The sequence below is a fragment of the Bufo gargarizans genome, chromosome 1 (assembly GCF_014858855.1).
Source record: "Bufo gargarizans isolate SCDJY-AF-19 chromosome 1, ASM1485885v1, whole genome shotgun sequence".
In the NCBI taxonomy this organism is placed as follows: domain Eukaryota; kingdom Metazoa; phylum Chordata; class Amphibia; order Anura; family Bufonidae; genus Bufo; species Bufo gargarizans.
In genome coordinates, this window is record NC_058080.1 from 9,355,875 (window position 1) to 9,365,709 (window position 9,835).

Genomic DNA, 9,835 nt, shown 5'->3' on the forward strand with positions numbered 1-9,835 from the left:
TACATGTAATGATTGCGGAGACCCTCAAATTCCAGGGCAGTACAAACACCCCACAAATGACCCCATTTTGGAAAGAAGACACCCTAAGGTCTTCACTGATGGGCATAGTGAGTTCATAGAACTTTTTATTTTTTGTCACAAGTTAGCGGAAAATTATGTTGTTTTTTTTTGTTTTTTTTCTTTCAAAGTCTCATATTCCACTAACTTGTGACAAAAAATAAAAACTTCCATGAACTCACTATGCCCATTACGAAATACCTTGGGGTGTCTTCTTTCCAAAATGGGGTCACATGTGGGGTATTTATACTGCCCTGGCATTTTAGGGGCCCTAAAGCGTGAGAAGAAGTCTGGAATCCAAATGTCTAATAATGCCCTCCTAAAAGGAATTTGTGCCCCTTAGTGCCCCTAGGCTGCAAAAAAGTGTCACACATGTGGTATCGCCGTACTCAGGAGAAGTTGGGCAATGTGTTTTTTTATTTTTTTTTACAGATACCCATGCTGGGTGAGATAAATATCTGTGTCAAATGACAACTTTGTATAAAAAAATGTGAAAACATGTTGCCCTACTTCTTCTGAGTACGGCGATACCAGATGTGTGACACTTTTTTGCAGCCTAGGAGGGCAAAGGGGCACAAATTCTAAAGAGCACCTTTAGGATTTTACAGGGCATTTTTTACACATTTGGATTTCAAACTACTTCTCACGCATTAGGGCCCCTAAAATGCCAAGGCAGTATAAATACTCCACAAGTGACCCCATTTTGGAAAGAAGACACCCCAAGGTATTTCAAATTGGGCATAGTGAGTTCATGGAAGTTTTCATTTTTTGTCACAAGTTAGTGGAATATGAGACTTTGTAGGAAAAAAAAAAATCATAATTTTCCACTAACTTGTGACAAAAAATAAAAAGTTCTATGAACTCACTATGCCCATCAGTGAATACCTTAGGGTGTCTACTTTCCGAAATGGTGTCATTTGTGGGGTTTTTCTACTGTCTGGGCATTGTAGAACCTCAGGAAACATGACAGGTGCTTAGAAAGTCAGAGCTGCTTCAAAATGCGGAAATTCACATTTTTGTACCATAGTTTGTAAACGCTATAACTTTTACCCAAACCATTTTTTTTTCTACCCAAACATTTTTTTTTATCAAAGACATGTAGAACAATAAATTTAGAGAAAAATTTATATAGAAATATAGTAAAAAAAAAATATTACAACTGAAATTGAAAAATTTCATTTTTTTGCAAAAAATCTGTAAATTTCTATTAATAACAAAAAAAGTAAAAATGTCAGCAGCAATGAAATAACACCAAATGAAAGCTCTATTAGTGAGAAGAAAAAGAGGTAAAATTCATTTAGGTGGTAAGTTGTATGACCGAGCAATAAACTGTGAAATTAGTTGTAGTGCAGAATTGTAAAAAGTGGTCTGGTCATTAGGGGTGTTTAAGCTAGGGGAACTGGGGTGGTTAACAGTAAATTAAACAGTGGCCGCCCCTTCAACAGTGACTTTCACAGTGGCCGCCCCTTTAACAGTGACTTTCACAGTGGCTGCCCCTTTAACAGTGGCCGTCCCTTCAGCAGTGACTTTCACAGTGGACATCCCTTTAATAGAGACTTTCACAGTGGCCGCCCTCTAACAGAGACTTTCACAGTGATTGCCCCTTTAACAGTGACTTACACAGTGGCCACCCCTTTAACAGTCAAGCCCCTTTAACAGTGACTTTCACAGTGGCCGCCCCTTTAACAGTATCCGCCCCTTTAACAGTTCCCGCCCCTTTAACATTGACTTTCACAGTGGCCGCCCCTTTAAAATTGACCGCCCCTTTAACAGTGACTTTCACAGTGGCCGCCCCTTTAACAGTGACTTTCACAGTGACCGCCCTTTTAACAGTGACTTTCACAGTGACTGCCACTTTAACAGTGACTTTCACAGTAAACGCCCCTTTAACAGTGACTTTCACAGTGACCGCCTCTTTAACAGTGACTTTTACAGTGACCTCCAATTTAACATTGAATTCCACAGTGACCGCTTCTTTAACAGTGACTTTCACAGTAACCTCCCCTTTAACAGTGGCTGCACCTTTAACAGTGTCTTTCAAGTGGCCGCCCTTTAACATTGATCGGCCCTTTTAATAGTGGCCGCCACTTATATAGTGACTTTCACAGTGACCTCCTCTTTAACAGTGACTTTCACAGTGGCCGCCCGTTTAACAGTGACTTTCTCAGTGACCTCCCCTTTAAGAGTGACTTTCACAGTGACTGCCCTTTTCAGAGTAACCACCCATTTAACAGTGACCACCCCTTTAACTGTGACTTTCTCAATGACCTCCCTTTAACATTGACTTTCACAGTGACCGCCCCTATAACAGTGGCTGCCCCTTTAACAGTAAATTTCACAGTGACCGCCACTTTAGCAGTGACTTTCACGGTGACTGACCCTTTGCAATGACTTTCACAGTGACTGCCCCTTTAACAGTGACATTTACAGTGAATGGCCCTTTCGCAGTGACCGCCCCTTTAACCACTTCAACCCCGCTAGCTGAAACCCCCTTAATGACCAGGCCACTTTTTACACTTCTGCACTACACTACTTTCACAGTTTATTGCTCGGTCATACAACTTACCACCCAAATGAATTGTCCCTCCTTTTCTTCTCACTAATAGAGCTTTCATTTGGTGGTATTTCATTGCTGCTGACATTTTTACTTTTTTTGTTATTAATCGAAATTTAATGATTTTTTTGCAAAAAAATGACATTTTTCACTTTCAGTTGTAAAATTTTGCAAACAAAATGACATCCATATATAAATTTTTCACTAAATTTATTGTTCTACATGTCTTTGATAAAAAAAAAATGTTTGGGTCAAAAAAAATGGTTTGGGTAAAAGTTATAGCGTTTACAAACTATGGTACAAAAATGTGAATTTCTGCTTTTTGAAGCAGCTCTGACTTTCTGAGCACCTGTCATGTTTCCTGAGGTTCTACAATGCCCAGACAGTACAAACACCCCACAAATGACCCCATTTCAGAAAGTAGACACCCTAAGGTATTCGCTGATGGGCATAGTGAGTTCATAGAACTTTTTATTTTTTGTCACAAGTTAGCGGAAAATTAGATTTTTTTTTTTTTCTTACAAAGTCTCATATTCCACTAACTTGTGACAAAAAATAAAAACTTCCATGAACTCACTATGCCCATCACGAAATACTTTGGGGTGTCTTCTTTCCAAAATGGGATCACTTGTGGGGTAGTTTAGAATGTGTGCCCCTTTGCCCACCTAGGCTGCAAAAAAGTGTCACACATCTGGTGTCGCCGTACTCAGGAGAAGTTGGGGAATGTGTTTTGGGGTGTCATTTTACATATACCCATGCTGGGTGAGAGAAATATCTTTTATCGGATACTTGGTTGTGCAGGGAAGGCACGGATCTCTTGGAGAAGTAGTGGCAGCTGGGAACAACATACTGTGGGACAGCAAGCGACATGAGCTGTTTGAAGCTGTCTGTGTCCACCAGCCTAAATGACAGCATTTCATAGGCCAGTAGTTTAGAAATGCTGGCATTCAGGGCCAGGGATCGAGGGTGGCTAGGTGGGAATTTACGCTTTCTCTCAAATGTTTGTGAGATGGAGAGCTGAACGCTGCCGTGTGACATGGTTGAGACGCTTGGTGACGGAGGTGGTGGTGGTGTTGGTGGTACATCCCCTGTTTGCTGGGCGGCAGGTGCCAACGTTCCTCCAGAGGCGGAGGAAGAGGCCGAGGCGGCAGCAGCAGAAGAGGCCGAGGCGGCAGCAGCAGAAGAGGTAGCAGGGGGAGCCTGAGCGACTTCCTTGTTTTTAAGGTGTTTACTCCACTGCAGTTCATGCTTTGCATGCAGGTGCCTGGTCATGCAGGTTGTGCTAAGGTTCAGAACGTTAATGCCTCGCTTCAGGCTCTGATGGCACAGCGTGCAAACCACTCGGGTCTTGTCGTCAGCACATTGTTTGAAGAAGTGCCATGCCAGGGAACTCCTTGAAGCTGCCTTTGGGGTGCTCGGTCCAAGATGGCGGCGGTCAGTAGCAGGCGGAGTCTCTTGGCGGCGGGTGTTCTGCTTTTGCCCACTGTTCCCTCTTTTGCTACGCTGTTGGCTCGGTCTCACCACTGCCTCTTCCTCCGAACTGTGAAAGTCAGTGGCACGACCTTCATTCCATGTGGGGTCTAGGACCTCATCGTCCCTTGCATCGTCTTCCACCCAGTCTTGATCCCTGACCTCCTGTTCAGTCTGCACACTGCAGAAAGACGCAGCAGTTGGCACCTGTGTTTCGTCATCATTAGAGACATGCTGAGGTGGTATTCCCATGTCCTCATCATCAGGAAACATAAGTGGTTGTGCGTCAGTGCATTCTATGTCTTTCACCGCTGGGGAAGGGCTAGGTGGATGCCCTTGGGAAACCCTGCCAGTGGAGTCTTCAAACAGCATAAGAGACTGCTGCATAACTTGAGGCTGAGACAGTTTCCCTGGTATGCATGGGGGTGATGTGACAGACTGATGGGGTTGGTTTTCAGGCGCCATCTGTGCGCTTTCTGCAGAAGACTGGGTGGGAGATAATGTGAACGTGCTGGATCCACTGTCGGCCACCCAATTGACTAATGCCTGTACCTGCTCAGGCCTTACCATCCTTAGAACGGCATTGGGCCCCACCATATATCGCTGTAAATTCTGGCGGCTACTGGGACCTGAGGTAGTTGGTACACTAGGACGTGTGGATGTGGCAGAACGGCCACGTCCTCTCCCAGCACCAGAGGGTCCACTAACACCACCACGACCATGTCCACGTCCGCGTCCCTTACTAGATGTTTTCCTCATTGTTATGGTTCACCACAACAACAAAAATATTATTTGGCCCGAATGTATTGTATTCAAATTCAGCTGAATATAAATTTGAGGCCTAGTATTTAGGCGCTGGGTGACCGGTATAGGATTTACTGACAGAATTAGACTTGGAAATGCACAGTAGCGGGTGTGTGAAGTTATTCTGAATGACCCTATGTGCACCTTGAATATTATATACCCTTTTAGGGATAGATTTCAAATAGCTCTGATACAGCAGAAACCACTAAATTATGAAATTGCTGAATTGGGAATTGTATTTCAACCCAGAACAAAAAATGTGCTTGAACGGACACTAAATAACTTGCCCAGCCACAACAGTACAGCAGTAACGACAGATTTAGCTGGATATAAATTTGAGGCCTAGTATTTAGGCGCTGGGTGACCGGTATAGATTTACTGACAGAATTAGACTTGGAAATGCACAGTAGCGTGTGTGTGAAGTTATTCTGAATGACCCTATGTGCACCTTGAATATGATATACCCTTTTAGGGATAGATTTCAAATAGCTCTGATACAGCAGAAACCACTAAATTAGGAAATTGCTAAATTGGGAATTGTATTTCAACCCAGAACAAAAAATGTGCTTTGACGGACACTAAATAACTTGCCCTGCCAGAACAGTACAGCGGTAACGACAGATTTAGCAGGATATAAATTTGAGGCCTAGTATTTAGGCGCTGGGTGACCGGTATGGATTTACTGACAGAATTAGACTGGGATATGGCCAAAAAATAACCACACTATTGCTGGTTAAATGCACTTGGTGTGACAGCTTGACCAACCACACTACTGAGGGTTAAATGCACTTGGTGACAGGCGCAGCTTGCCCCTGATGTAGTATATGGCCAAAAAATAAACAGACTATTGCTGGTTAAATGCACTTGGTGTGACAGCTTGACCAACCACACTACTGAGGGTTAAATGCACTTGGTGACGGGCGCAGCTTGCCCCTGATGTAGTATATGGCCAAAAAATAAACAGACTATTGCTGGTTAAATGCACTTGGTGTGACAGCTTCACCCTGATGTAGGCTTTAGCCAAAAAACAACAACACCATTGAGGGTTAAATGCACTTGGTGACAGGCGCAGCTTGCCCCTGATGTAGTATATGGCCAAAAAATAACAGACTATTGCTGGTTAAATGCACTTGGTGTGACAGCTTCACCCTGATGTAGGCTTTAGCCAAAAAACAACCACACCATTGAGGGTTAAATGCACTTGGTGACAGGCGCAGCTTGCCCCTGATGTAGTATATGGCCAAAAAATAAACAGACTATTGCTGGTTAAATGCACTTGGTGTGACAGCTTCACCCTGATGTAGGCTTTAGCCAAAAAACAACCACACCATTGAGGGTTAAATGCACTTGGTCGCAGCTTGTGCTGGCGCACCACAAGACACAAAATGGCCGCCGATCACCCCAGAAAAAAGTGACTGACAAACGGTCTGGGCAGCCTAAAAACAGTGAGCAATTGAGTATCAGCAGCTCAATGACCCACAGCTGCAGATCGATCAATAATCAAGTCCTTTGGAGGAGTTAATCTGCCTAATCTCGCCCTACTGTAGCAGCCGCAACCTCTCCCCACGCTAATCAGAGCAGAGTGACGGGCGGCGCTATGTGACTCCAGCTTAAATAGAGGCTGGGTCACATGGTGCTCTGGCCAATCACAGCCATGCCAATAGTAGGCATGGCTGTGATGGCCTCTTGGGGCAAGTAGTATGACGCTTGTTGATTGGCTGCTTTGCAGCCTTTCCAAAAAGCGCCAAGAAAGCGTCACAAAAGCGCCAAGAAAGCGACGAACACCGAACCCGAACCCGGACTTTTACGAAAATGTCCGGGTTCGGGTCCGTGTCACGGACACCCCAAAATTCGGTACGAACCCGAACTATACAGTTCGAGTTCGCTCATCCCTAGTTACAGGCACTAGGGACAGTAATTAGGAAAGACTTTATTCAGCAAATATTACTAATTAGTAGTGTTAATTGTGAATATTCTAATCGCAAATTTTTATTGCAAATATTGGCAATCTGAGAATTTTCAAATATCTAGAATACAGTTCTATATCTTCGTAATAGCGAATATTCTAGTTTTTTTCATCGGTACCCATGATCCCCCACTGCTTCTTGCTTGTTGGCCAATTAGAAGGCTGCAATATCTTTGACTTTAGGAGTAGTGTTGATCGCAAATTTTAGTATCGCAAATTTTTATTGTGAATTTTCGAATTTCCGATTTTCGCAGTCAAGAAAATAATGACTGGAGATCACGAATTCTTGAATTTGCGAATATATGATAAATAGTCGACCAAATATTTGCGAAATATCGTGAATTTGAATATTGCCCCTGCCGCTTATCATTGCTAATGAGCAGTAATGTTTTGTCCCAGGCCCCGAATGCTCTGCCTGCCAGACAGATACAACTGTATGGCCATCCTCAGGTCGGCAATACAATTGAATCTAATGCCTTGCAAGAGCTGAAGGACCTGTGATCGCAGTTTTAAATGCAGTAGCTGAAAAGGACCTGCGATAATGTCACCATCATGTGACCAGTGCAGGAGAGGACGGCTCAGCAGTGAAGAGAAGTCCTCTGAAGAAGCTGTGGTGAGGTCTGTTAAATGAGGAGAGGTAAGTGAAGGGGTAGATTACTCAGTGTGAGAGGCAGAGCAATGTTGGGAGTTGTAGTTATTTAACTGGGACTGTATGTTAGGGCTGAAAGGAGGGAAGTTATTTACATGGGAGAGTGGGGTAGAGTGATGTTCTTTACATGTGACTCAATGTTGAGGGGGTTATGTTTTTTACATGGTAATGCATGTTGGAGGTGGCTGGGACAGGGCGATGTTATTTACATGGGACTGTATGTTGAAGGTGTCTGGGGAGGAAGTGATGCTATTTACATGGGACTGAATATTGAGAGGGTGATGTTATTTACATGGGACTGTTGTCACGCCCTGCCCTGTGGGTGTTCTGAGACGATCTGTCAGAGTTGCTGCACGTGACTCGATCTGACAGTTTGTTTTGATCTGGGTTTAAACAGAATCCAACCTCCTATCAGGTGTGGTTTGCTTGGTCATTGGGGAGGCTTTTTATTCCTCCCTCTCCCTATAGCCTTTGCGGGTTATAGTTCTTCCTTGCTTGTGTACTGGAAGTTTTGGTGGATTGTCTGCTCCAACTCATCTAAAGATAAGTCTTTTTCCCTTTTCCCTTCTGTGTCTGTTTTTACTAGGCCCCTAGAGTGACGCTAGCTCCTTCGGTGGTTGAAGGAGCTGGTAGTCTCTTTCCCTTTTCCCTACTGCTGAGGGTTTGGTCTAGTGTGTTTCAGCTTAGGTACGTGGGCATGTGCATATCTACCATTGAGATATGCACATGGGCATAGCAGCGTAGGAAAAGTCTTTTAGTAATTGCTAGGAGGTGACCCCTTCGTTTCCTACTTTTTGGAACCTAGTCAATTGTTTTGTTTGCTTCACCGTTTCCTGTTTCCTTCCCTTATCTTACCTACCGTGACATTATAACCCACTGTACCGTCATTTTTTGCAAAATGGAGACTATTGATGCTTTGGTTGATCGCATGCAGGGATTGTCTTTGGAGGTAGCTGACCTCCGCAATTCGGTTGCACAGTGTCAGAGTACTTTGGCGTCTGGTGCCGCCGGAGGAAACCAGTTCTGCCAGGAACCTAAGGTCGCTCTCCCTGATAGGTTTTCCGGGGGAAGTAATAACTTTGTCCAGTTCAGGGAGTCCTGTAAATTGTATTTTCGTCTGCGTACGATTTCTTCTGGAGACGAAAACCAGAGAGTTGGGATTATTTTTTCACTGTTAAAAGGTGACGCTCAGTCCTGGGCTTTTTCTCTTCTGACCAGTTCTCAGTCCCCTCCGGTCAGTGGATTAATCTTTCGGAGCCCTGGGTCTGATTTATGATGACCCTGACGGGGTCTCCATGGCTGAATCTAAGTTGCGCAGCTTGTGCCAGGGAGAACTTACTGCTGAGTCATATTGTGCTGAATTTAGAAGATGGGTGACTGACTCAGAGTGGAATGATCCTGCACTCCGTAGTCAGTTCTGTCAGGGGCTATCTGAGAGATTAAAAGATACCCTTGCATTTCATGAAAAACCTGATTCCTTGGAGGCGGCCATGTCTTTAACCGTACATATTGATAGGCATCTTATGTAGAGATGCAAGATTTCCTTCGGGCAGGGGGTGATGCCTGGTGGGGAATCAGTCCCTCCTGTCCTTCGGGGTACTATGACACCTGAATTAGGGTCTGGAGAGGAGCCTATGCAATTGGGTAAGGTTACTTCTTGCTCTGGTAATAGGAATTTTAGGAAGCTGAATGGAGTGTGTTTCTTCTGTGGTAAAGAAGGTCATTTCGTGTGTGCCCTTTAATTAAACCTCAAAGGGGTTAATGAAAAACAAATAGGGGATCCCGTAAACCAAAAAAAATAAAAAACTCCCTTACTCTTGGTAACGTGAATGGGGAGTCAGAGCAGGCATATTTGTATCCTACCTGCAGTACCCGATTCCTCCTGCCAGCCATGGTGGTGCTAGACTTTGGAAATTTTGAGTTAAAGGTATTTGTTGGCAGTGGCGCGGGGTTAATCTTATTGATTTTGAGTTTGTTCAGAGTCATGGCTTTAAAACTACCGCGTTAAGCAAAGAGATATCTGTGTTTGCTATAGATTCCGCCCCCTCTCGCAAAGATGTCTAGCTCATATTGTTTAGGATATTCATTTGAAGGTGGGTGATTCTCATGTTGGGTTCATTTCTTGTTTTGCTATGAAAGGTTTGCCTGCTCCGGGTTTACCATAGTTGATAAAACATAACCCTACCATTGACTGGTAGTCAGGAATTGGAGTGAATTTTGTTGGGACAACTGTCTTAGTGCCTCTATTTCGGGGGTGGTCACTAAGGTGTTGCCTCAGTTTCTTTACGATTTTTCGGATGTATTCTCGGAGGGCGGAGCACCGGGAGTATGATTG